We start from the raw sequence: 26282 nt of genomic DNA, 5'->3' as shown, positions 1-26282 counted from the left end.
CCTGGCTGGCAGCTCCTCTGCTTCCAAGCCATCCTCACTCTAGCATGCTGGCCTCCTCACTAATATCCAGCACGTCAGCCACCCACCTGCCTAATGGCTCTGATTCTTGCTTCTCCCTTCACCAGGAAGTCTTCTGCCCCAGATGAAAATCAAGGCTTCACGGCGTTCAGATCTCTGTTCAAATGACATCTGATCAGGAAGGCCTTCCCAGTGCCCCTTACCCAAAACAGCAAACCCCTGGCCACTCCCTGTCCCCTCCTGCATCTCATACTGCTGGACATTCAGTTTATTTGTTAGGCCTCTCTCTCCCCAAATAGAAGACAAGCACCACGAGGGTGGAGACTTTGCTGTTTTGCTCACTATGAGCTTCTCAGCACGTACAGTAGTACCAGGTACATAATAAGGGCTGAACATATATTTGTTGAGTCAATGAATGTGGGCTCACATTTGATATTTGCCTTCAAACTAACTCTGGGCTAGGTATTGTTGTCACCACGCCCATTCTGCAGATATGGAAACTAAGAATCAGAGAACAGAAAGGATTTACCCTCACAATCCCTCAGACCGGTGATAGATTTACAATCAAAACATGGGCTCCATAGAACAGGAAATCAATAGAGAAAAATCAACAAAACCAAGAGCTGGTTCTTTGAGAAGACTGATAAAATCGACAGGCCTTTACCCAGACTGACTAAGAAAAAAAGAGAGAAGACACAAATTACTAATATCAAAAATGAAAGAGGGGACATCGCCATAGTTCCCACGAACATTAGAAGGATAAGAAAAGAATACAATTACTAATTCTAGGTCCATAAATTTGATAACTTAGATGAAATAGACCAAGTCCTGGAAAGACACAACCTGCCCAAATTCATACAAGAACAGACAACCTAAATAGGCATGTATCTATTAAATAAATTGAATCAATAATGAATAACCTTTCAAAACAGACTACAGGCCAGATTCACTGGTGAATTCTACCAAACGTATAAGGAAGAACGTGTACCAATTCTCAAAAATCTCTTCCAGAAGAGACAAGCAGAGGGAATGCCTTCTAACTCAATCTATGAAGCCAGCGGGAACCTAATACCAAATCCAGGAAAAGAAAAGAAACCTATGGGGGTGCCTGGGTGGCTCAGTCGTTAAGCGTCTGCCTTCGGCTCAGGTCATGATCCCGGGGTCCTGGGATCGAGTCCCACATCAGGCTCCCTGCTGCGCGGGAAGCCTGCTTCTCCCTCTCCCACTCCCCCTGCTTGTGCTCCTGCTCTCGCTATGTCTCTCTCTGTCAAATAAATAAATAAAATCTTTAAAAAAAAAAAGAAAAGAAAAGAAACCTATGGACCCAAAGCTACATACAGATGGTTAGGGCAGCTTTATTCTTCACTGCCAAAACTTGGAAGCAGCTAAGATGTCCTTCAGTAGGTGAATGGATAAATAAGCTGTGGTACATCTAGATATTGAAATATTATTCTGGGTGAAAAGAAAATTCTGACACCTGCTACAGCATGGACGAATGTCAAGGACATTATGCGAAGTGCAATAAGCCAGTGACACACAAATGTGCACACACACACACCCCCGCACACAAAATAACCCCAAAACACAAATACTCTATGATTCCTTTATATAAGGTACTCAGAGTAGTCAAAATCATAGAGACAGGAAGAAGAAGGGGGATTGCCAGGGGCTCGGAGGAAAGGAGAAAAGGCAGTTAATGTTTAATGGGTATAGAGTTTCAGTTTTACAAGATGAAAAGAGTTAAGGGGATGGATGGTGGGGATGGCCGCACAACAATGTGAATGTATTTAATACCACTCAACTGTATACTTAAAAATGGTTAAAGCAGTAAATTTTATGTTATGTATATTTTACCAAAATAAAAAAATTGGGGGAAAAATGAGTGATCGAGTCATGAGAAGACATGGGGGGAGCTTAAAGGCATATTTCTTTTTTTTTTTTTTTTAAGATTTATTTATTTATTTGAGAGAGAGAGCACACACATGCAAGTGAGTAACCCCCAGAAGTGGGGAGGGCCAGAGGGAGAGGGAGAGAATCCTCAAGTGGACTCCCCTCTGAGCCCAGAGCCCGATGCGGGGCTCCATCTCAGGACTCTGAAATTATGAAATGAGCCAAAATCAAGAGTTGGACACTTAACTGACTGAGCCACCCAGGCGCCCCTTAAATGCATATTTCTAAGTGAAAAAAGCCATTCTGAAAAGGCTGCATACTGTAATTCCAACTATAGGACATTCTGGGAAAGGCAAAACTATGGAGACAGTAAAAAGATCAGTAGCTTAGCGGGGAAGGAGGGATGAATTGGCAGAGCACGGAGGATTTGTAGGGCAGTGAAACTACTCTGTAGGACACGATCGTGGTGGATACATGTCATTATACATTTTTCCAAACCCACAGAATGAAGGCCCACCACGAGCAGTGAACTGGAATGCAAACTATGGGCTCTGGGTGATAATGATGTGTCAGTGGGGCCTCCCTGATGTACCACAGGCATCACTGTGGTATGGGTTGCCCATAGTGCAGAGGCTCTAGGTGAGTGAAGACAGGGAGAATGTGAGAACTCTCTGCACTTGCCCTCAATTCCGAACCTCAAACTGCTCTAGAAAATAAAGTCTATTAAAAAAAAAAAAAAAAAAAGCCTTCAGGGTGCAGAGCTCGATCTCCTTCCTCCATCCCACAGTGCCTTTCTATCCTAACAGAACCCTGCCCATACCCCAAGGAGGGAGACACCTTGGCGACCCCCCAACGCCCAGGGGATGACAGCATTCATTTCTTCTCCTATCAGCCGCTCTGGACAGGTCATTAAACCACCCCAGCGACCGGAACAGCACTGCCGGCTGATTTGGGTTTTCCCTTTATTTTTAGCCTGTTAATGACAATATATTGTTTCACACTCTTTAACTAATAAAAGAGGCAGCTGGGGACAGCAGAATGATCAGCAGACCCGGTGAGAAGAATGAAAGACTAGGCCCAGTTCTGGCATACCTAATAGCTGTGTGACCTTGGGCAAGTTACTTCCCCTCTCTGTTGCTGACATGCATCTGATAATGGTGTTCCTACTTCTTCCCTCTTTGCTACATCTAGCCATTTGAAAATGCTTCAGCTGTGAGTCACAATGTGAATATAGGTCATTATTAAAAAAACAATAATAATAATAATAATAAAGCTCTGAAGGGCACGTTCTGCACAGTTTTGCGGCAGGAGCAGGAAAGCAATGATTTGCTCCATCTTTCGATGAGGAAAATGAAGACTTATTAGTATCTCTCCATGATGTCAAGGAGTAGTCACTCCACAGGACGAATGGGTCTGTCTGGCCTCGCTCTCACAGCCAACCATGTCAGGGAAATGGAGCATCTCCCAGGGAAAAGTTCCACGGGTTTTGTCTCCTACCAGGGACAAGGTTGTGTCCGGCCCTAGGATGAACTTTCTTGTGTAAATTTAAAACACTTGAAAAAGAAAGGAAGGAAAAGTTTTGGGATGGAAAGTATCCAAGAGGGCAGAAAAAGACCAGGTTGCTGTCATGAGTTACATATGGACACAGGGTTGGCCTGAGGCCAGAACGTTCTGGCAGACGTTGGGCTGAGTGAGCAGGAAACTGGAGTGGTGAGAACCTGTCATCCTGTCCCCTCACACACGTGTCCCAGCCAGAGAGTGATGGGGAAGCCAGGAGGGAGAGGAGGCCCAGGGCTGGTGCCCCATCCTGGGCTGAAACTCAGGGCTTGCACCCCATCTGTCAGAACTGCAGAAAAATGAATGGTGAGCTTCAGACAGGTAATGATATCCACCCTTTCCGGAATGTTGCCTCCTTCCTGGGTGGTGGGCTACACACCTGATATTCATCATCTCACTTAATCTTGACCACGAAGCCTGCAATTGCAATGACTGTCTTCATATAACAGGAGAGTAGATGGAGTTCATTTGCCCAAGCTAATAAGTAGCTAAACAATAGCCCCAAAGTTCATCTAGTCCCAAAGCTATGCTCTCCCTTCTGCAAGAAACTGCCCCCTGATTTATAAATACTAGATGGAAAATGATGTATATAACAAGAGTGAATCCCTTTTCTACCTGGCCAATGAAAAGATGGGAGCTTGAATCCAACGGGGATGTGGGAATCATTGGACCCCATGCCACGTCGGCTGCATGAACAGAAGTTAAAGGTCTGGACCGAGGGAGGTGCTGGTCCCACCCACCTTGGCTGGGGTCAGAACACGGCCGGAGCTCTGGCCTTGGCTCTGAGGGCTGAACTATGAAAACGCCCAGTTCAGGCTGGAGTCCCCCCAGAGGAGGGTCAAGAGAACAGGAAGTCAGGAGTGCCCCGAGACCTGCATCCTCGGAGGGAGGTAGAGGTAACGACGACCTTTCAGCAGCAAACGGTAAAGTGTGTGCAGCCTGGAGGGAAGGGGGTGATGCTTCTTCTCTGTGGGCCCACAAAGCAGATTTGGGGCAAGCAGACCGAGGGTACAAGAAAATGCATTTCAACGCAGCAGAATAAGACACTTTAAGCTGTCACAACCTGCCCAGGACAGCCCAAGGCAGCATAGACTGCAGTGGAGGCCATGCGCCCCAGGTCCGCTGAGACACGTGGGCAGGAGACTGACAACCACCTGGCAGGTCCCGTGGGCTGGACATTGTGCCAAGCATTCAGTTGCCTTTAAGCCCCTCCCAGCCTTTGTAGAGCTGACCTGTTGACCTGCATGAGCAGCAGAGGATACTGACCCACCTCCCAGAGGCAATGAGGCGCTTAGAGAGGTCAGGTAACCTGCCCAAGGTCACACAGGGGAGCAGAGCTGTGACTAGGACCCAAGTCTTCCTCCAATCATACTGGGGGTGGATAGGAGGTGAATTAAGCTCAGCTGGACCACTGGCTTCCACTCTCACCTTTGGCATGTCCGAGGTCTTCCCAGGATGGGGGAGGATCAGAACATCACCCTTCATAATTTCTCTCAATTCCATCATGATCTTTTTACCCCAATAACTGTGGCTTTGCTTCAGGGCTACATTCTCTCCATGCTGCACTGCCCTAGATCATTCTGGAAGCCTCCCAACTGCCCTCACCTTCTTCTTAAAATCCAGGGACATTGGGAGGTACATTAGAATCACCAGGGAGCTTTAGAATATACTAGGGCTCCTCCAAAAGTTACACATAAAGCTATAGTAATCAAAACAGCATGGTATAGGCTTAAGGATAGACACATAGACCAATGGACTAGAACTGAGAGCCCAGAAACAAACCTATACCCCTATGGCAAATTGATTTTCAATAAGAGTGCCAAGACTATTCAATGGGAAAAGAATAGTCCTTTCAACAAACGGTGCTGGGAGAACTGGACAACCACATGCCAAAGAACGAAGTTGGGCCCCTACCTCACACCATATACAAAAACTAACTCAAAATGGATCCATGACCTACATATAAGAGCTAAAACCATAAAACTCCTAGAAGAAAACAAAGGGGTAAATCTTTGCGACCTTGGATTTGGTAATAGATTTTTAGCTATGACACCCAAAGCATGAGCAACAAAAGAAAAAAGTAGATAAACTGGAACCTGGGGCAGCCAGGCTTCTGTCACCCCCTCCCCGCCACCTGCTTCCCGCTGTCAGATCTCAGGAGGAGGAAGATCCCCATGCTTCCTAGAAACTGCCTTCACTGGCTCGCTCAGCCTGCTGCAGAGGGCTGGCTAGGGAGATTAAAAACATCAGGGGACTTCCCTTTCTCCCTGAGCTCTGAATTCCATGCAAGGCTGGGTGGAGAACGCAGGAGGAGGGCTACCATGAGTGTCACGGGGTGATGCTGTGAGTCCTGCAGGGGGCCTCCTGGATGCTGTGGGTACCTCTGTGGGTGCTCTGGGGAGTCACAGAGGTTGTATGGGTGCTGTCACTGACAACGTGGGAAGCCACCGGGGTGCTGTGGGGTGCTGTGGCCAGCACACTGTCTTTGGGACAGGAGCCGTGTGTTTAGGTCCCAATCTGACTGCTTTTTGGACATGAAACCTGGAATAATTTACGATTTCTCTGAATCCCAGCTGTCCTCACCTATAGTTTATTAATACCTGCCTCTTGGGGCGTGGGGACGATCAGCGATTATCTACAGAAAGGGTCCAGTAAATGTCGTCGGGAGTGAAGTGTAAACCATGGGATAAAGGCTCAGGAAGAACTGTTCACACCCAAGGTGGCCCCACACCCCAGGGTGTCAGAACAGAGAGCTGACACAACCCAGGCCCCACTGTCGGCCCTTTTTTAGACCATGCGTGGAAAGAGGTATGTGTCTCCACAGTAACCTCCCTGTTTGGTCACAAACACCCGGCTCGTCCATCCCAAGAGCCCGAGCCTCTTCAAGGGGGTCACCTTGGGAGGCCACATTATCCCAGGGGACTTCTGTCATTCAAAGCAAGCAGGAGGGTCCTCCCCCTCACAGCCACCCAGTGAGGTGCATGCTATCTGCCCATTTGATAGATGAGAAAACTGAGACTCTGGACACCAAATCACTCACCCGGAGTCAAAGAGCTACCGAAGAGCAGAGCCGGGACCCAGCCTCGGCCAGTCTGGCCCCCAAACCCCAGCAGACATTTCCCATAATGGCACATACTGTCTGCCTCCTGCTGATGGTCCTCTTTGTATTCTCCCGGGGACTCTACATTGATCTGTTTCCTAGCTAACAAGGGGGGCGAGGCTGACTCGCTTTGCTCCCCTGCAACCTTCCTGAAGGTAAACCAAGAACAAAAGCACCCTTGCTGCTTTTCTGTGTACTTAAAGAGATTCCTGCCTCTCATATACCGAGGCTAATGGCTTCCCCTGATGGAGAAACATCCCTAGCAGAGAAGTCCTGGGGAAGTTAAGCTTTTCCCGACTCGCTTCAGCGCCTTCTCCTGATTAAGAAAAGCGTGCGGGATCCTGGCTCTGCGATAAGGCAGCGGCTTCCTGGGGGGAGCAGGGTGGGCTGCCAGGAGGCTGACGGTTGAGATTCTGGCCCAGGCAGCCAGCAGGGCAGGATGAGCCGCATGACACAGGGGACCCGGGGCCCAGCCTGGCCCTGCGTTATCTGCGTCTGGGAGCCAGCCACCGTGCCTTGGATTCCAGCCTGAAACATCCCGGCTGGCTGGCGGCACACTCCAAAAGTGAAAGGATGAGCCCAGAGGCCGGGGGGGTATCAGATCGGTGACTGGGAAAGTGACCCGGTGCCTCCCAACCACGGCGCCAGAGGCAACTGGAACCGCAAATGCCATCCCACGGCTGGGGGCAGCACCCCACAGTGTGCACACCCCATCAATCCGCGCTTCTAGAAGCAGTCTTGGGGTGGGAAGGTGGGGGGGTGTCTGTACCACCCTCATCTCATCTTCTCCCAAAAACAACCCCATGGGTAGCGCTATGCTCCCATTTTAGAGATCAGAAAACCAAGACCTGCAGAGATGTCACAATGAGCCCAAAGGTTCAAAGCCAAAAATCTAGGATAAGGAAACAAATCATTTTTATGTCCTTTCAAACAATGTGATTTCAAGAAGTGATCTGGCTTACAGGATTTTGTTAACCTTAAGATTCAAGTCACAGAGTCACTCAAAGGAAAATACACAAGAATTGTAGGGTCGTTCAGACAGGGCTTCAAATCTCCACCATACCCCACTCACAGCTGTATGACCTTGAGCAAGTCACTTGACTTCTCTGAGGCCTGGTTCTCTCCTCTCTAAGATGGAGGTGATTTTAGTGCCAAGACCACAGGGCCGTTAAGAGGACTGAATGGATGGTGTAGGGCTTGTGCCTAGAACAGCACCTGGCATGCAGAGGCCCTCAGTGTTGGTTGATGCGATGCTTCCCAGCAGCCAGGCCTCAAACTCAGTCCATCTACCTCTCAGACTCTGTGGTCTTTTCACCAAGGCTCTGAGGCATCCTTTGGCCAAGACTGGCACTCAAATCTCCACAGTCTTCCCCAAGCCCCCACCCCTCCTCTGCTTCCCTGCTGCATCACCACACCCATCACTTCCTCTGGTTCAGCCTGGGGCTGGGAACCTCAGAAACTGAGCCATGAGGCCTGGGACAGAGATTCAAGTCACTGTTGCCCATTCTACTGGTAAGAAAACGAGGCCCCATGAGAGAAATGGCTTCTAAGGACCCTTGAGGCACCTGGGCCAGAGGACAGATGTCCTGGCTCTTCATTCAGGAACCTTCCATGAGGCCACGCAGCCCATCACCAGTCCTGGGATTGTGGGCAGCCCAAGAAGCTTCCAGAACCCAAGAAGCAAACCAAGACTTTTCCATTCTCATTTCCATCCTGGAATGTGAACTGTATCCAAAAGAGAGTCCTGAGGTAGAGGGTGGGGGTGTCATTCTAGAAAGGTCTTTTCTTCTCACAATCCTAAGACTATGGAGGGTGTGGGAGGAGGGAGTGGGGAAGAGCTCTGCCTTCCCTGGGAGGGCTCACTGCCTCCCGTGCTTCAACCCTCACTTCCTGGACCAACCCCGAGGAGCAACCATGACGGGCAGCCCACTCATGGGGCAGCCGCCAGCCCCAGTGAGACCCTACCTTGGCACCAGCCTCTCTCTCCTCACGCCTCAGCTGTGCTCCCCAACCCTGAACAAATGTCTGGGGTGGGGACAAGAGGGAAGCTGCCCTTTGCTTGCCCTGCACTCCAGCACCAGCTGAAAGCTCTCTCAGTTGGCAGGAGAGGGTTTGTTGAGTGGAAAGAGAAAAGGAGAGAAGATCAGACTCTTATTTGAATAAGATGCCGCCATGTTGCCCTGTGGCCAAATCATACCTCTTTCAACTGGCGTCTGTTCCTTCCAGGAGAGTGAGGATTCTCTTGAGGTGGCTTTCTGATGGCTTCAGGATCAACTCTAGAAGGAGAAGAGAGAGGTGTAAATTTTAAAAAGGCAACAGCCAGTGGGGCATGTGGCTGCTGGGGGCCACCTCAGTTCAGACCCCCTAGGTTCCTTCTCTCTTCTTATGTCTCTGCAGGTGCAGAAGCCAGACGGGACAGTCTCGGCCAGAAAGACAGAAAGAACTAAGCACCCAGCCCCACCTCCCATTCCGGGATGGCGTCCCCAGAGCCTACGGACTGGCACATACTTTCAGTCTTCCAAAATACCCAGGAGCCTGTCCGGTGTGCACGTGATGACATCACGCATGCTAATCACAATATCACATCACATTTCTTTGCTTCTGGCTAGAATATTACCAACTCATCGCGGAAACTCCATTCTCCTCAGGTGGAAAAAAGCCTTTCTGAGTAATGGTGAAACTGTGAAGGAGAATTAATCATTGCTTAATGAATGCAGGCTTTGGGGGCAGATCAACACTTTCCAGATCTGGTATCCATGAAGAGATAAATAAGAAGAGGCTAGGTCTTTGGTAGTGAAAGAAGCAACTCAGCCCCAGAGTGCAGGGGCCAGAAGTCCAACCTCTCCCCCCAACTTCCTCTCTGTCAGTTTGACGGAGAGCCCCCGGGTCACAGGAGAAGGATCAAATTCGCCATGTCCAGGCCACATACCTGCCAGCCAAGGCTGAGGCCAGCCCTGGGGGACCGGCTTGTTCACATGCACGGCTGAGGAACAAAAGAGCGAAGCTGACAGCACAGATAGGATAGCCGAGTCCCCTGACCCCCAAATCTCCCAGACTCCCGCCCTCCAGGACCGGTCGAGTTTCACGTTGTCTCAGATGATGATGTCGACAATCCCATGAGACGGTATCCCCGCTTTGGGGATGAGGGCCACAAACCCAGAGGAATTAAATAACTTGCCCAAGGTCGTCATGGCGAAATGGGGCAGAGCTGGGACTGGAAGTCAGGTCCGTGGGAGGTCAAACCTGGCGCCCGTACCATGTCCACAGGGCAGGAGAGCAATGAGCTCCAGGTCTGCTCTACGGATCCTAGCTCAATGCACGCTGCGCATAGAAGAGTTCCTCAGGACTCGATGGGGACCAGGGCTTGGCCAGAGGACAGGACCCCAGTTGGCTATCTTTGCCTCCGAAGTTCACCCAGGCAGAGTCGACCCAAGGAAGCTCACGTATCATGGAGCAGACCAAGGCTACAATCAAAGGAATTCTCTCTCTCTCTCTCTCTATATATATATATATATATACACACATATATATATACACACACACACATTCATATCCATCCGTAGACAAAGACACACACCTATGGATAGGGATATGGAGATATATGTATATAACTTTGATTGTACAAAAGTGAACGTTCTTCCTTATCCATTCATCACATTTCATAGAACCACTGCAATATCTTTGTAACATGACCCTCTAGGCTTTATTCCATGTAACCACTTATGTGTGTATATGTGTGTGTGTGTGTGTGTGTGTGTGTGTGTGTGTGAGCATGTGCCTGTGTCGGCCCCCATGGAGATGGTGCAACTCTTTACACAAATGGGATCTTACCACACACGTTCTGCCTCCCCAGCTAGCAGTTGCTATCATGTCTACCCATGGATCTGAGACTATATAGATCTTCCTGAGTCTTCTGCCTCCTCGTAGGTGTGGACCATCATTTATTTAGATATCCCACCTTAGATATGTGGGATATTTCCCTTCCCACCTGTTACAACCTTGTTGCCACCATCCCCTTCCCGCTTACATCGCCGTGTGGGAATGTTCGAGCAAGTCCACGGCCCGGATGCCTGGAAGTGGGATTGCGGGCCAGGGGCTCTGCACATTCCACATTTGGCTAGCTTCTGACAAACCCCTTTCCTCAAACAGTGGATCAATTCCTCCCCAAAGGGCAGGACACAAGGAGCCCCATTTTCTTGGATGTAAATTTGCGCCCAGGGCTCTGGGCAGGCTCCTGCCTGCTGAGCTGTCTTTCTGGTCACCTTCCAGTAGCCTGGAAGGCCAAGTCCCCTGGACAAAGGGAGGCATTTATTTCTTGGCTCCTATAAGATGGCCACCGCTCTGCTGCCTGGGGACATGTCTGAGGAACTCGGGCCCACCTGAGCCAGGAACTACATTTACGGGCTCGGAACGGATAATGAGCTTTTATGAGCTCTGGGGACCACGAGGACCACGTATTAATGTCAAGTGCGCCCATCAGCCATGCAGCCTGGGTGAATGTCACACATTAACGAAATTAAAGGCGGGAAGGAGCCGCCGGCTGTGTGTCAGGCGGTGTGGGCCGGGCCTGTCAATAATAAAATTACTTTCCAGGCTTTGCACTCCTGAGCCTGAAGCTGTCTGCCGTCTTCGATGGAATTCTGCCTTGCTGCAGCCCAAGAGGAGATTAGTTTATTACCAGTCTGCCAGGAAAGGCAAAATCCAGCACTAATCCTAATTCCCATTTAAGCAAATCTGCATTATGTGAGGGAAACCAGCTGGGCTCAGAATTTCTTCCTCCTTCCCCTGAGATCTCATTCCATCCCTCTCCTCTCCGCGGAGGGGGAGAGGGGGGTCACCACAGATGTCAGGGCAGGAGCCCTCCTGGGAGTGGGAAAAGAATCCCAGGGTTTAGGGCCAAGAGGGGGAAAGGTCTGGGTAAACAAGAGGCTGCATCGGAAGATGGCGGGCTGGGAGATGGTGCTCACCATTGACCGGGTTGTCTCCGGCTGTGGGAAGGAAAAGCCACCACCCTCCCAGCCCCAGGCTCGCTCTTGCCTTGAACAAAGATGCCTTGAGATCCTGAGTCCGCCTCTGAGTAGCTCTGTCACTGTGAGCATGTGACCTCCCTGCTTCAGGCCTCAACTTCTCATCTGGGAAACCACTAACAACAGCTGATAGCTCATATGATGTTGTAAGGATCACATGAAAAAGGGACAGACGGGTCCCTGGAGAGTCTGACACACACCGCCCTGTTTCTTGAATTAAGACTCCTGGGGTTATAACAGCACCATTATTTGACTGCCTTGCTTAGTTAATTATGACACGACACTTTGTGTATGATGCATCCTGGTTTCGAAGACCTTAAAATAGAAGAAATAAAATAAGGGGTGCCTTAAAATCCATGAAATAGAGGAAGCGCTCAATCAAGGGCAGGGAGCATGATGACTAGGAGCCAAGTTCTCCTGTTGTCTAAGGTCTAGCCCAAAACTTGGATCTTCTTTTTCTTCTTCTTCCTTCCGAACAAAGCAAAGCTGCTCTGTGTGTGGGCAACCAGTCCTCAATTTGTAAGAAAAATCCTGAGAGGTACTTCAGTGTCCTGGATGAGACCCAGCCGAGAGCCTTGAATCTCTAGGTTGATGTTTCCCGCTCTAGTTTTTTTTTTTTTTTTTTTTAAAGATTTTATTTATTTATTTGAGAGAGAGAGAGAATGAGAGAGAGAGAGCATGAGAGGGAGGAGGGTCAGAGGGAGAAGCAGACTCCCTGCCAAGCAGGGAGCCCAATGTGGGACTCGATCCCGGGACTCCAGGATCATGACCTGAGCCGAAGGCAGTCGCTTAACCAACTGAGCCACCCAGGCGCCCAACCCGCTCTAGTTTTAAACCGAGACGGATCACATGTACACAGCGGTGCGCGCACCTTGAGGACACAGCCTCCTGAGTCTTTACAAACACAGCACCCTATGTGATGCACCCAGATCACAGACTCCTCTCTGGTTTCCCAGCCATTATTTCTCCACCATCCCACATGTCCCAAGTCACCCGTGACCCTCCTCCTCCGTGGCCCCTGCCTGTCCCTGCCCGGGCTAAGCTTTACCATTGCCTGTCAGCTTGCTGCAAATGGGCTCCTGGCCGGTCCACTAGCCTGCGGCCTTGTTCCCTCCAAACTGCCCTCTTGTTTGCTGTCAGACTGAGCCCATAGATGTGTCTCTCTCTTGCTTCAGTGGGTCCCCTGGCTTCCCTTTGCCTATACACAGGCTTTTGATCATCTGAGCTCCACTTATCTTTTCCAGGCCTTTAGGGTCCTCACAATATGCACAGACCCCACTGTCAGACTGAACTCACTGGGACCCACACGTCCCACTGTGCTGCTCACTCTGCCTGGCAGTCCCTTCTTCCTTTCCTAACCCTGAACTCTACCTCCCCTCCCACTCTCCAAAACACCCAGCAAACTCCTACTCATCCTTCAAAACCTTCCTTCAATATCTCCTCTGAGAAACCTCCCCAGACCTCCACAGGCACGATTAGTCACTGTTCTCTGGGCTCCAATAACAATTTGTGTGTATAGGTAGTCAAGTCAGCATCACAGCACAGTATGTGTTCTGTTCCGTTGATTTTTCTCATCTACCAGACTATGAGTTCCTCCAGGATAGGGATGGTCTCTTACTTCCTCTGTGGTCTCAGTTCCTGACTCAGCAAATAAAGCTGGATGGATGGATTGCTGCTAGGATACATGGATGGATGGAGGAGGAGAGACTGGATCTATAAAAGAGCCTGAATGGTGGGAGGGAGGAAATGGGTTATAGTTGGTTGCAGGGATGGATGAATAACAGAAGCGATGGAAGGATGAATGGATGGATGGATGGATATATGCACGCAAAGATGCATGCATGCAGAAATGAATGGATGTGGGAATGCATGGATGCAACATGGATGGATAGATGGATACATGCATGGACGGATGCATGCATGCATGGAGGGATGGATGATAGCAGGGACAGATGAAGGCCGGGATGGATAGACGGCCAGGTGGAAGGGGAACAGATCTCCAAGAGGATGGGTGAAATGAACAGTGGGAAGACAGAACTAGGTTAATGTCAGGAGAGAGGGAATAAATGACTCAACCACTTGTATAATTTTCTCTGGACCCCAGGGGGCTGAGCCTCTTGCAGTTACAGGCAGTGCCCTGCTTTCTCCCTCTAGAGTTTATGGATCTGCGCAGAGACCACTCAGCCGAACGCCGGCAGCCCCCAGTTCCGCCCCATCTCACCCCACTGCTCTAGCAGTGGACCCACAAGTCGAGACCTCAGGAAGGAGCGGTCAGAGTTATGTCTTGCCTTGGTCTTGATCCAGGTGGTGAAGACCAGTGCTACACAGAGATCGAAGTTTCCCTGTGTCTGAGTCCAGCCCCAGCCGGTGGGGCAGGTGGTTTGCCAGCCGTGGGACAGGTTTGCGATAGGTCAACTGCTTGGTCTGGAGCAGACGGATGGCTGATGGGGGTGCCATGCTCCCTTGCAAAGATACCATTTGGGAGACCCTAAAATGGCCAAGGGGCCAGGCTACGTGGACAGCAGGGCACCCTTTGGATGGTTACCTGTGAGAGGGCTCCTGGAAGAACAAATTGACCTCTAGAGCCTGCTGTCTGTCTGCAGCGTGGGGCGGGGCAGGCGGTAGGTGGGGAGCCCTCGGCACTGAAGGGTGGGCCACAGACCAGGTTTTCATGGCCCACAGGCCTGGGTTTGCATCTCAGCTATGCCACTTGCCACCTGTGTGACCTTGGCAAAGCTCCTTATCTCTCTAAACCTCAGGTTATTCACCTGCGAAGTGTGGACAATCAGAGTCCCACCCCACTGGCCTGAGCTGGGGGTCAGAGGTGCTCACGGGCTGTAAGGGGTTCGCACGGGGCCCGGCACTAGCAAGCACTTGATCAATAGAGGTCACAGGAATTACATAAAACAGAATCTGCGGCCACTTTCCGTGAAAGGGGTAGTAGCCATGATCAGTGGTTCCAAGTTATACTCTCCAGACCCTTCCCTCTCTCCCTCGGGGGTCCGCACAAAGAACAGATGGAGTCTACACATCATACACACCCTAACACTTAGCTCACGACAGCCGGACTTGCTCATATTTTATACATCATGCTCCCACATGATGTTGAAGATCACTGATTTAGAGTTGATGGCCTAGAACCCCAAGTCAGTAGGATTCTAGGGGAGGTGAAAGGGATGTCTTCCTGGAAGAGGCAGCAAGGACAGAAGGGAGGGAGGGAGGAAGGTGATCAGCCCAGTGATAAGTCTTTTTCTAGTTACCTCCTGCCCTCAATGCCTCTCTCCTGAGCTGTACGCTCCCCTCAGTCGCTGTCTCTGTCTCTCTGCCTCTCTCTCTCTCTCTCCCCTCCTTCCCCAGCCTCCGCCTCTCTCTGCCTGCCCCCCCATGTCAGCCACCCTACATCTCTACCTGGCTCCTAGGTGGAACAGCCATCCTTCTGGGCCCCATGACCACAAAGACTCTTGGTCATGTGCCCCAAGAAGGGGCAGCATCCTCAGCAGGAGCCTGGAGGCCAGCTCAGCCTTGGCCCCTCTCCCCACACGATGCCAGGCTGGGCCACTGCCAGCCAGATGCATTGCCTGTTGACAGATAAAAGGGCTGCAGTTTATGGCCCCGAAGCAAAGCCAGGGCTTTGTTTGGCTCTATTTTAAGCTGGCCATGCAGGGGGGTGGTGTGGGGGTGGGGGAGAGGAAGAGGAGCCAAGACATGTTCGGGATGAGTTGCTGCTGGGTTCTGTGACTCAACAACGATCACCCCCACCCCCCCACGGGCCCGCAGCCCTTAATGAGGCCGCCAGCCTCAACATGCTTTGCCTAGGTCTCTACCTCCCTCCACCTGCCCTTGACTCGCGGCGGGAGGGAGAGTGTTTCTCTGCGCTGCCCGCCCTGTCATTCAGCCCCATCACCTTCTGTTCCCATAATGAGTCCCAGAACGGGCCTGCTAAGTGTGCCCCAGGGTCACAGTGGGCTGAGGTGGGAGCCCTGACATCCTCAGAAAGACTGGGTTTTTTTGTTTGTTTGTTTATTTACTTATTCATTCATTCATTCATTCATTCATTTATTTAGCTTGGGGTGTAGAGGACCACTCCCTCCATGGAACCGGGCACAGTGCAGAAGGTGCTTGGCACCGTGAGCAGGGTCTCTGGAGGGTCCACCCAGCTGGTAAGGAATCTGAGTCAGTCTGAGCCCATTAGCCCTGGGTAGCTTGGGGATGGTGGTAGGACCAGGGAAGAGGGCATAATTAACACGTGAAGCTGCTTATTTCTCCATGCAGCCGTCACTAGTAATCATCATCTCCCCTGTCCCCATGTTCCCATCATGTCTGGGGGTTCCTGAAGACGGGCGAGCCAGGGTCTCTTGTGCCTTCCCCGGTAGCCCCCGTGGGAGACAGGTGCCTCCATGATGCTCAGCTGAGCGTGAAGAACGCATGGCCTCTAGGAGCCTGAGACCCCTTGTCTCCAGGGGGCCTAGCCCTGCACTTGCCCCCTCTTTGTCCTATTTGGAAGCATTTTCTTGTCACTGGAAGGAGGCAAGGACAAGGGCTGTCCATGCCCTGGAGCTTTTTTTTTCCTTTTGATCTTTGCTCTTCCTCCTACACTCTTCCCATTTCTCAGATGGGGAAAGTGAGCCTGAGCCACAGCAGCTTTATGTAAGTAAACATGGGTGCACCGCTCATGGAAAAGGAAAAACAGAAAGCATAAGTGATTCTAGCAACCATGTCTGCCCAAGAAGGCTCACTCATTCTCATGAGGGGTCCCCAGAACACCTGCCAGGCGAGTGCCCAACATCCCAGACCTGGATAAACCTGATGGTTTAAGGGACCTATCTCTGATGGGAGAGCTTGGCCCACCACCCCACTCAGCTCCACTGTGCCACCTGCATGAACAAAAAAGGCAAGAAGTGAACTCTCTAACTCTTCCACCAAGTGGCCAGTGCCCTCCTCCTCCCCAGCAAAGGAAGGAGCTGATACTGAGAGAGGTCCAGCCACTTGTCTGCAGTCACAGAGCCAAACTGGGCCAAGAGAGGATGACAGCCCACGATTTTGCCTGCGCCCAAAGTCCCCGGAGCCCCTTTGCTGAGTCCAGCCTGCACTGGGCTGTCCCCATCGTGCCCGTCCTCTAGAGGATGCATCTGAGAGGCTCTCAAGCCATTGGCTACTTGAACAAAGATACCTGGGCTTTCAAAGATGTCAACAACAGCCCAGTGCTCCTAGCACACAGTTCAAGAATGGCAGACTGTCTTAAGGCTGAAGTTGACTTTGCTGTGAGTTGTGTCTCAATGTGTTCCAGACCTTGAACTCTATGTGGACCCACCGTGTGGTCTTACGCATCCAGGAGGGCCTGTCCAAGGATGTTCTGCCTCAGAGAGGAGCAGTTTGAAAAAGCCACATGACAGTAATAGAGATGTTTCCAAACTGGCCACCCTGCAGCTAGCAAGGAAGCCAGAAGCTGAGAACTCGTAACCGGAGCTGAGTGAAGGGGCCAATCCCACAACCCACCGCAGCTTCCTTCCAAAACCTGGGGCTCTGGGGCTTGTCATTCAGACTTTATAGCCCTCCAGGCTTGGGGGGTGGAAGGGCACCCCATGTCTCTGCAATTCTTCCCCCACTCAAGTCTATGTAAATATATTCTAATGCAGAGAAGGGTCTTCTGGGAGGTAAGACAGCAGAGCCATTAGCATTTTGATAGGTTTTCCCAACACGTGGAACAAGGGCAGTTTAAAATTCATAGTGTGGAGATTAATCCCAGGCACACCTCTCCCTCCCCAGCTTGAGGTGGCCAAGAACTTTTTACCCCTTGAAGACTTTGATTAGGAAAGAAAGCTAGGAACTCAGTCATGGGAGTCCTATAGAGAAGAGCCAAGATGGTTTTCTAGACTGCATGTGGAAGGCCTTCTAAACACAATTATTTGACAGAATCAGGGATAAGGGTGGAGAAAAGGCTGTGACACCGCTTGGGCATTGGGTTCTTCCAGAAGAATCCCAGCCGAGCCCGACAAGAGTGCCAAGGGCACATTTGTCTCTCATCAGTGACACAGGCCAGGCCTCTTACCATCCACATTCACGCATTCAGCAAGCATCCCCAGAGAATCTCCATGCCCCACATAGCAGGTGCTTAAACGAGAAGGAGCAGGAAGACAGTAAACTCAGCAAATCCCTGTTCTCAAGAAACTCAGTCTAGATGGAGAGAGAGAGAGAAATGGGGATGAATCCAAGAAAACGGGGTGAAGGAGGGGGCAAGAGCAGCTGTCCTGGGACCATGAGGTGGAGGGGGCCTCCACCAGCTGGGCCCAAGGGCAGATCACATCTTTTGGGGGAATTCCTGTCCTTCCTCAAAACTTTCCTTTGAAAGTAGATGTGATGTTGTAGCAGGTGCAGAAGGCAAGATGCGTGAAGATACAGATATTGTTAACACAAATGATGCAAAAGTTGGAAACCAGGCAAGGAGAGGCCTGTCTTTCCAACATCATCATGGAATATTGTTTAGGGGGCCCACCTACAGATTCTTTAATTATCGTCAGTAGAGGATTCTAGAGAAATGTAACTTCAACTCATGTGAAGTTACTTGTGAACTTGGAGTAGATTTTTTGGGTCTGGTAGAGAAAATAGCCACAAAGGTTATGATTTTATTGCTCTATAGGGATTCGCCAAATTATATCCAACCCAGCCACCTTATTCCAGTATTATTGCTCCAATGTTTATGTAACTGCCATTTGTCTGATTCTCTGGAGAACCGGCTTCACCATCTTACTGGCTCCCTCATTCATGAGTCAAATCAATCTTTGACCCATGTTCATTGCAGATTTGGATGAGATCTTATAGGATTTCTAATTTTTAGAAAATTATACTTTGGCAGTGCATGCCCGATTACACACACACACTGCACAGGGGAAAAAATGGAAAGAAATATAGCAAAATGTTACCCATGGGTATCTTTTGGTAGTGGGCATAGGTATGCCAGTGAGTTTCATAATCAGAAAAAAAGTGCTAAACCTCATTTTTAAAATGGAGTCACACACATTCATCTAAGATTACCCAATCAATAGCTAATACAAATTGCTTGCCTATCCCATCTATTGGGCATGGCTCGAAGCACTCTGTGTGGATTATCTCACTAAGGCCTCCCCACTACCCTAGGAGAAAGGGACTATTACTACCCCATTCTACAGATAAGAAGGTGGAAACCCAAGAAGGTAGCCTCAGGTCCCAGGTGTAGGCCATCAGAGCTGGATCTAAACCCCAGGCAGCCTGGCCCCAGGGGCTGCCTGTTTAACCACCCTGCCAGACTTCTGCCTCCCAAGTGGAAAAGGAAGAAATAAACACATCTGCCAGGCGGCCGGGGTCAGGTCTGGAGAAAACGGTGTTCCCACCCACTCCCAGAGCTCACAGCGTGCTGGGAAGCCAGGCGCAAGCCTCGCCAGCCTTGAATTGAATTCACATGTGTCTCCCCCACACTTGCGGGCTGGGAACCGGTCTTCCCTGTGCTTGGGCCTCCCATCACCCTGGGAGGGGACACGATGGGCCCTGGGCCTCTCTACCTGCTCTGATAGCATCACCTTTAACTAAACCAGTTTCTGCACCCGGACAGCTGGCCGCTAATGAACAGGTCCTTCCACCCCTCTCTTCACCCACGCAGGGACTACAGAACGGCTTCATTACCTAGATCATAAAATGAAGGGCAGCCAGGCTTCAGCAAAGAGGGGCTTCGGGGTGTTGGGAAGGACCTCCAGGAGCCCTAGAGGCCACGGACTCCGCTTCTAAGTCATCGCATGACGTTGGGCAAGTCACCAAGCCTCCCTGGGCCATGTCACCTCACCTTGAAAATGGGCAGGGGGACCCATCGTGCTCCGATGCCCCGAATGTTTGGCCAGCATCCATTTTGCTTTCGCTGCCGGGGTGTTTTACATTTGGGAGGCGTGAAGCCCACACCAGGAACCCATGCCTGTTGATGCTCACTAAAGCTCTCCACGTGGCAGGTCACTGCTGGCTAAGTCCGTGTGGAAATTAGGTTTTGAGGGAGGAATACCATGTGATCTCTGAAGACCCAGTTGGGGGTGGGGGGCTGCAAAAGGGGGTATGTAGGGAGTGGGGAGAGATGCTTCATTTAAATAAGACTCTTGAGAGCCCCTACAGACCACCGATTCATGCTGGTCACTCTTTCTTTATTTATTCGGGTCAAACACATTTCCCTACGTTTCCAAACACCTGCCACTCAGGCAGGATTATTTGGGTAAATACTGTGTTTCAAAGGCTCCCAAATAAAAAGCCCCATTTTCCTTGATTTAGCAATAAATACCCGTCCAGTCTTTACCTATGGCTTGTGAGGAAGGGTGGGGACAGAATAGTTCAGAAATGTCAGCTGCTTAGTCAGTGTCAATATTGAAAGATGTGTCTCTAGGTGATTAATTAAGATGGATGGACAAAAGAGACACAGGCGGGCTCTCTTACAAAGACAGAAAATGATCCCGCTAATGAAAATAATTTAGCAGACGTGCATGCTTCTGATTCCTGGATGCGTTACTGCCCCTTTCGGGGTTTCAGTGTCATTATCAACCACTTAATGGCCTGTGATTCTCAAAATGGGGTTTCCCAGGGCCTCAGAAGCTATCAAACTGGAGGGAGGAGGTGAGAGGGGGGCGGAGCAGCCCCCAGTGGCCGCTCCCAACGGGGCAGCTCCATTTTGAGTGATCTCTTGGAGGCTCCGTGTTGAACTTTCTTTGAGTTCTATGGCTACAAATAAGTTGAATGCCACTAGACGAAATAATCCCAGGTCCTTCTCACTTTAGTGTCTGTAATGCCCAAGATGGTACCTTGGTCAAGAAACCCCAAGGCTTTCTGGTGGCCAAATTAGGCGTCATGGCAGAGGCCATGGATAACATAATTTGGGGATAGAATGTCTCCAACTCCAGAACGGGGGACTCTCCATGCCAGGTAACAAGCCCCCATCCCAAGCCAAAGGGTCTGCCAAGACAGATCCTAAATCCACAATAAGAGCTGGCACAAACAGGGACCCTGGCATTGTCCCAGGTGCTTTACCCCTCCATCCTCACAGCAACCTCTTGTAGTAGGTGTTGATCTTCTCTCCATTGTGCACATGGAGAACCTGAGCATCAGAGAAGGTGGATAACCTGCCTAAGGCCACAAGCTCCTAAGGCAGGGTTTAAGCACAGCACCCTGACTCTTAATCACTGCCTGAAATATCCTGCCCCAGAAAGCCACAGAATACCATGCTGAATGGGGACTTGGGGACCAACTGGTCCCTCACTTCTATTTTAGAATGGGTGACTGAGGCCCAGAGAGGGTAAGGGACTTGCCCAAGGTACAAAGAATGAATCTGTAGCAGAGCAGGATTAAAACGCAGACTCTGTCCTGAAATCTCATCTTCCCACGCCACCTTGGCACCATTAGGCCACTCAGGACAGCACGGTTTGGTGATCAAAGCTTAGCTCAGACCACTGTCCAGTTGAAGACCCAGGTCTGTGGGTCTGTCCGATACACCCTGTGACACCTGCCTCATCGTACCCCAGTTTCACTATCCCTAAAATGGGAACAACATTCGCGCTTGACCTGTAGGCCTATTGCAAGGATTCGGCAGGACAGTGTATGCCATGTGTATATTCTCCATGAATCCTAGCTCTCTTTGTCCATGGAGCCTGGGGCAGGGTGCAGGGGGCCACAGAATGAAGTAGATCCTTCTGGTGGGTTGAGTGCAGGAAACAGAGGGTCTCTGCCCTGATCCCACCACCCCTCCCCAATTAGCAGTGCCAAACTGACCACCGCCCCCCCCGTTTCCCCAGTCACCTCTGCTGAGGACATCTGGAGGAAGTAAAAGGAACAAGTCCAAGCGAGATGCCACGACATTATGTCTCCCTTAAGTCAAGAGTGAATCATCCTCTTGAACTTTCTATTTTCTCCTGACCTTGTGTGAATTCCTAGCTCAAAATAAAATGAAGTCTCCTCAGTACCAGGAAAAGGCTACAGAGTAATTTTAGGTCAGCACACGGGCTGTGGAATGAGACTGAATCCACTCAACGGCGCAGTCAGGGAATTTAAGATGCAGAAGGAACCTTATCTCAGAACATCTGAGATAACGCATAAGAAAATGATGATCTCTCTAAGCATAAACTGAAAGCTTTGCCTCTGCAGGGAAGCAGGAAACTAAGGCCCAGAGAGGTTGAGCGACTTGGCCCACATCACACAGCCATGAAACCGGTTGGTACGAGAGGCGGAGCGAGAACCAGGTCTCCTGCCCTCGTGGCTCTGTGGCTCTGCTGATGCTCGGGGTGAGGGGGTGAGGAGGTGAGGGGGTGAGGGAGAGTGAGAGAGGAACATGGAGCCGGGGGAGTCTGGGTGTGAGAATGAGCGTACACAGTTGAGAAAGCGGGAGCCTCTAAGGTAGAGGGAAAACATTCGAGCCATATTTAGTCCCACCTGCCCTTTAACTGGGTGTGAAAAGATGAGTGTGAACGAGTGTGAGCGTGGATGAGTGAGCAAGACGGATTGGGGGGTGCGCAACTACAAGGAAATTGGCGTGCTGGAGAAAGAGAACAAGAGGGAAAACATTTGGGCCATTTTCAAATTCCCACAGTTGAATAAATCAAAACAGATTGCTCTGAGACAAAGAGGCCATTTCAAACCACATCCTTTACACCAGCGTCAACCCCAAATGGCCCACTCGGTGCTTTCTCATGGCCTGGAATAACAGCCCCAATAAGATGCACAACCACAGCCAGGATTCTTGAGCCCCAGGGATGAGCCAGGTTTGGTTAACCCCCATCTTCCAGATAGGGCTACTGAAGCCAGGAGAGTGCAGGTCCCTAGGTTCATACACCTCCCTGCCCCGGGGACCTCTAGGACACCCCCCTGCCCTGGGGACCTCTGGAAGGCAGCAGAGATCCCCCCGGGAGATGCGCCTGGAAGCACTGCATCCCAGAGAGCCATGCCCCATGAGGCCGGGCCGCCCTAGCTGCTGCCAGCAGACGGAGAAGGAAGGAGCAGGGAGAGAAGATAGCACGTCCCCGGCACCAGCCGCCCCACGAGGCAAAGCAGGTGCCTGCCTGTCCCGGAATGCCCAGCACCAGACTGGCAGAACTTGCCGTGGTCCTCAGCTCGCCCGCACACTTGGCCCTGACCGGCCAGAGGAAGGCACCTGCCCTCCCAAGCGAGGGGGGCACCGGTGCACAGGCTGGGCCAGGGAGGAGGGCACTGCAGGGGCCCCAGAGAACGGGTTTCCCATCTCCCACCCCAACATTAGCAAAGGGAACACTGTGGCCACACCTCAAATCCACCACGTCTCCTCCCCCAGCAGCAGGAGGGGGGCAGCCCCAGACTGGCTGGGGGAGTGGGCAGATGCAGCTCTGCAGACATCCAGAGCCACCAGGCAGGCAGTGCATTTTCAAACCCTGGTCTTGTCCTAACCCCGAAACAGTCCTTGGATGTGGGTGTGACTCTTCCCACTTTACCAATGGGTAAACTGAGGCTATTTAGAGAGACTAAATAACACCCAAAGTCACCAAGATGGTAAATTTAGACACAGAACTGTACCCCAGCATGACCAGGACCTCGGTCCTTTCTAACTCACCCATCACTTGCAAAGCTCTTCTCTCTGACAGAGGTTGGGAGTCCCAGAGGGCCGCATTTTCTTATGGGTTCCAAATGCAAATCCCAACAAAAACCCTGCTCACCTCAGCCCACTCTTGCTACATGGGAGCCCAGGCTCTCAGAACATCCCATTTATCAAGGAAAGCGGAAATCTGGCGTTGTTGGCTACATCTCTCAGTATTTCAATGGGTTAGAATCCGCTTTGTGTTTTCTGTTGAGTTGATAGAATTTTAAAATTGAAATATAACATTTACACGGAAAAGTACACAGATCTGAAGTGAACAGGGTGATGACTGTTCATCGTCATCGATGAATTGAGCGTACCTATGAAAGTACCAACCAGAATAAGGGGACAAACAGACCAGCCCCTGGGAGCCCCCCATGCCACTTCCAGGTACTCCCCAACTTCCGCCCCAAGGTTATCCCTATTGTGACTTCTAACACCAGAGCTTCCTTTGGCTGACCTTGAACTTCATATAAATAAAATCGCACTGTGTGGACTCTTCCACATCTGGTGTCTTTTATTCCCCACTGGGATTCTGAGACTCTTCCAAGTCACTGTCAGCATTAGGAACTTATTCTCTGCTGTGTAGTACTCCACTGTGGGACTATTTCCATTCTACTTTCTGTAGACATTTGCATCATTTCCAGGTATTGCCTGTCTCGGACAGTGACGCTAGGAACATTCTTATACATGCCCTTTGGGAAAATGCACGCATAAGCATGCATTTCTGTTGGATATATACCTAAGCGTGGAATTGTCGGGTCATAAGGTCAGTGTATACTCATCTTTGGTTACATTTCCCAATATGTCAATGTTGGGTGAATTTCATGCAGCTTTGCTGTGGCCTATAGGCCATCGTTTTGCACCTTTGGTCTGTGTGCTTTGTTCCTCTTAGTCCATCCTCCTTGAGAGCATACTGGCACCTCGCAAATTAATGTAATAGTGGGGGGAAAATTCTAATCCCCCCTATACTGATGTGTGAAATGTGGCTGTCCTTTAGTGAGTGCTCTTCTATCCGGAGGAAATTACATTAAAGTCACTTGAGCAGTCTCTTCAACATACACATGCCCAGCACTGCGCTAGTCCAACCACTCGGGACCAACCAGACTTCCCAGGAATAATTATTTTGAAATCTAGCTCAATTGAGAACCATCGCCTTAGGTCATTCAGCAGCCAAGCTAGTGACAGTAGAGCACCTCGATTCCCCAATTCCTAAAGGCTCTATCCAGCACCCCAGGGTTCCCCAAATCTCCCCTGTGTGCTAGCTCTCCACCCTCCTCCCATCACAACAGACATCCCGTCCCACCCTTCTGCTGGACTCGAGCAGGTCCTACCGATCAACCAGAGCTGGCGTTCAGGATGAAAATTATTTGCCATCCAGGGACCACATCACGCTGCTCCTACTATTCAGTATTGGCCCAGGAAACCCTTGCTACTCTACGTGGCTCAGCCTTCTTACACTCAGGATGGTTATAGAAAAACAGAAAGGACCAAACCCAAGCCCGGCCTCATTCTTTGGTTTATTTGAATCTGATTCCCCCCGACACCCACGCTGCTAAGCTAGCTGTGAAAAGAATCTGTCTCTGCACTGGTGTGTTTTTGCTTGGTTGGGTTTGGGTTTTGCCCTGGGTTTTATAGATGGCAAACAAGCCCAGAGAGGGCTAGTGCCTTGCCCAAGGTCAGCGAGCAAGGCTGCACCAACGCTAGAATTTGAACCACCTCCCCATGTCCAGTTGGGGGTTCTTTCTCTCTACTCCAGTGGGCCTTTTGCAACCAATTAGGATACACCAGAAAAAGGCAGACACATGACGGTAACCTCTTTCAGCTCAAACCCATCACATCTGTTTCGCTTCTTCCCCGCTAAGCAGTAAACAGTGGGGACAGCGCCCAGGCTGGCTGTGGGCTGGGATCTCAGCGCACAGACAAGGGCCGCGGCCAAGAGCAGGCCACGCGAGTTCTCCTGCTGGTCCCTGGGCTATAAGAGAGAGACTTTCCCCAGTGCAGCTGAGAGTGGTGATCCGACATAGCCGAGAATTGCCCTGTTCCGAAGCGATAATGCACACAGCCCAGGGAGGGGCGTCCACGTGGCCGTGTCTCCGGCAGCCCAGGAGGCCCCGCTGTCTTACTGCTTTCCATCTTTATTAACATTTGCACAGAAACTCACGGTGCCTCTGGCTGCAGAGGGAAACCAAGCAATCTCATTTTCTCCCCTCAACCAGGCCACATGGCTCCTTCTTGTTCCTCCCCCTTCCCTCGTGCTAAAACTCAAAAAAAGGGCCAGGGCGGGGGGTGGGGGGACGGTTCAAAAATACCAAAAGTTCCTTAACATCTGCAAATTTGCCTTCTGAGGCCGTTTTCAGCAAAATGTGCCCGAAACTGGGTCCAGCAGTACTTCCTCCCTCGGGAACAGCTTTGCCTTCACCTCGAGTCTTTCTCTTCTATGGAGCTGTGGGCCTTTGGGGGGTGGGGGGAGCAGAGGAAGGCCGGCCCCCCACACCCCTGTCCACCGTCCATGTCCACCATCCCAGGCAGGCCTCCAGAAATGGCCGCAGTGCTGGGACCCTTCCCAGCTCCGGCGCACCCCTTTCTTGGAGGTCTAGCTCACTGCTCCCCAAACTCCTGAAGTCTGGCTGCTCGTGGTGGGCACGCAGCCCCAGGCGGGCTCTCCCGTGCTCTGCTCAGCACGGCGTGTCCACTCCCCTCCTTCAGCCGCCCACCCACCTCCCACTGGGAGCCAGTTTCCACGGAAGGGGAAGGAAGAATCAGATTAACCAGCCTGAGGTCACACAAACCAGATAGTGGCAGGGCCGGAATCCACCCAGGAGGACTGCACCCCAGGCCCCCAGCTCTGACCACCGCTCCACACAGCTCTCTTTCCATTACCCACTGAACCGGTGGGGACAGGCCTTGGCTCAATCCTGTTTCTCCTCATCCCAGAGGTATAGTTGTTCAGCCCTTGGTGATGCCATAAGGCCCTGCAGAACCCACACAAGCACATACATGTACACGCACACACATCATCGGCTCCCGAATTCTTTGGGTGGGGGGTGGGGAGGGGAGGAGAGCTACTTCTGTTCACGGCCTCCTG

At 51.0% G+C, this 26282-nt stretch overlaps 1 protein-coding gene across 1 annotated transcript in view; it reads right to left on the bottom strand.

Moving 5' to 3' along the window:
* Window positions 1–26282, bottom strand: part of TSPAN18 (tetraspanin 18) — a 179137-nt gene that overhangs the window by 138338 nt on the left and 14517 nt on the right. The window contains exon 2 of the mRNA XM_032414242.1: window positions 8763–8841. The gene's annotated coding sequence lies outside the window, so the exon portion shown is untranslated. The remainder of the gene's footprint in view (window positions 1–8762; window positions 8842–26282) is intronic.

This window comes from Phoca vitulina, unplaced genomic scaffold, assembly GCF_004348235.1.
Source record: "Phoca vitulina isolate PV1807 unplaced genomic scaffold, GSC_HSeal_1.0 scaffold16, whole genome shotgun sequence".
In the NCBI taxonomy this organism is placed as follows: domain Eukaryota; kingdom Metazoa; phylum Chordata; class Mammalia; order Carnivora; family Phocidae; genus Phoca; species Phoca vitulina.
This window is presented reverse-complemented; position numbering and strand designations above follow the sequence as displayed.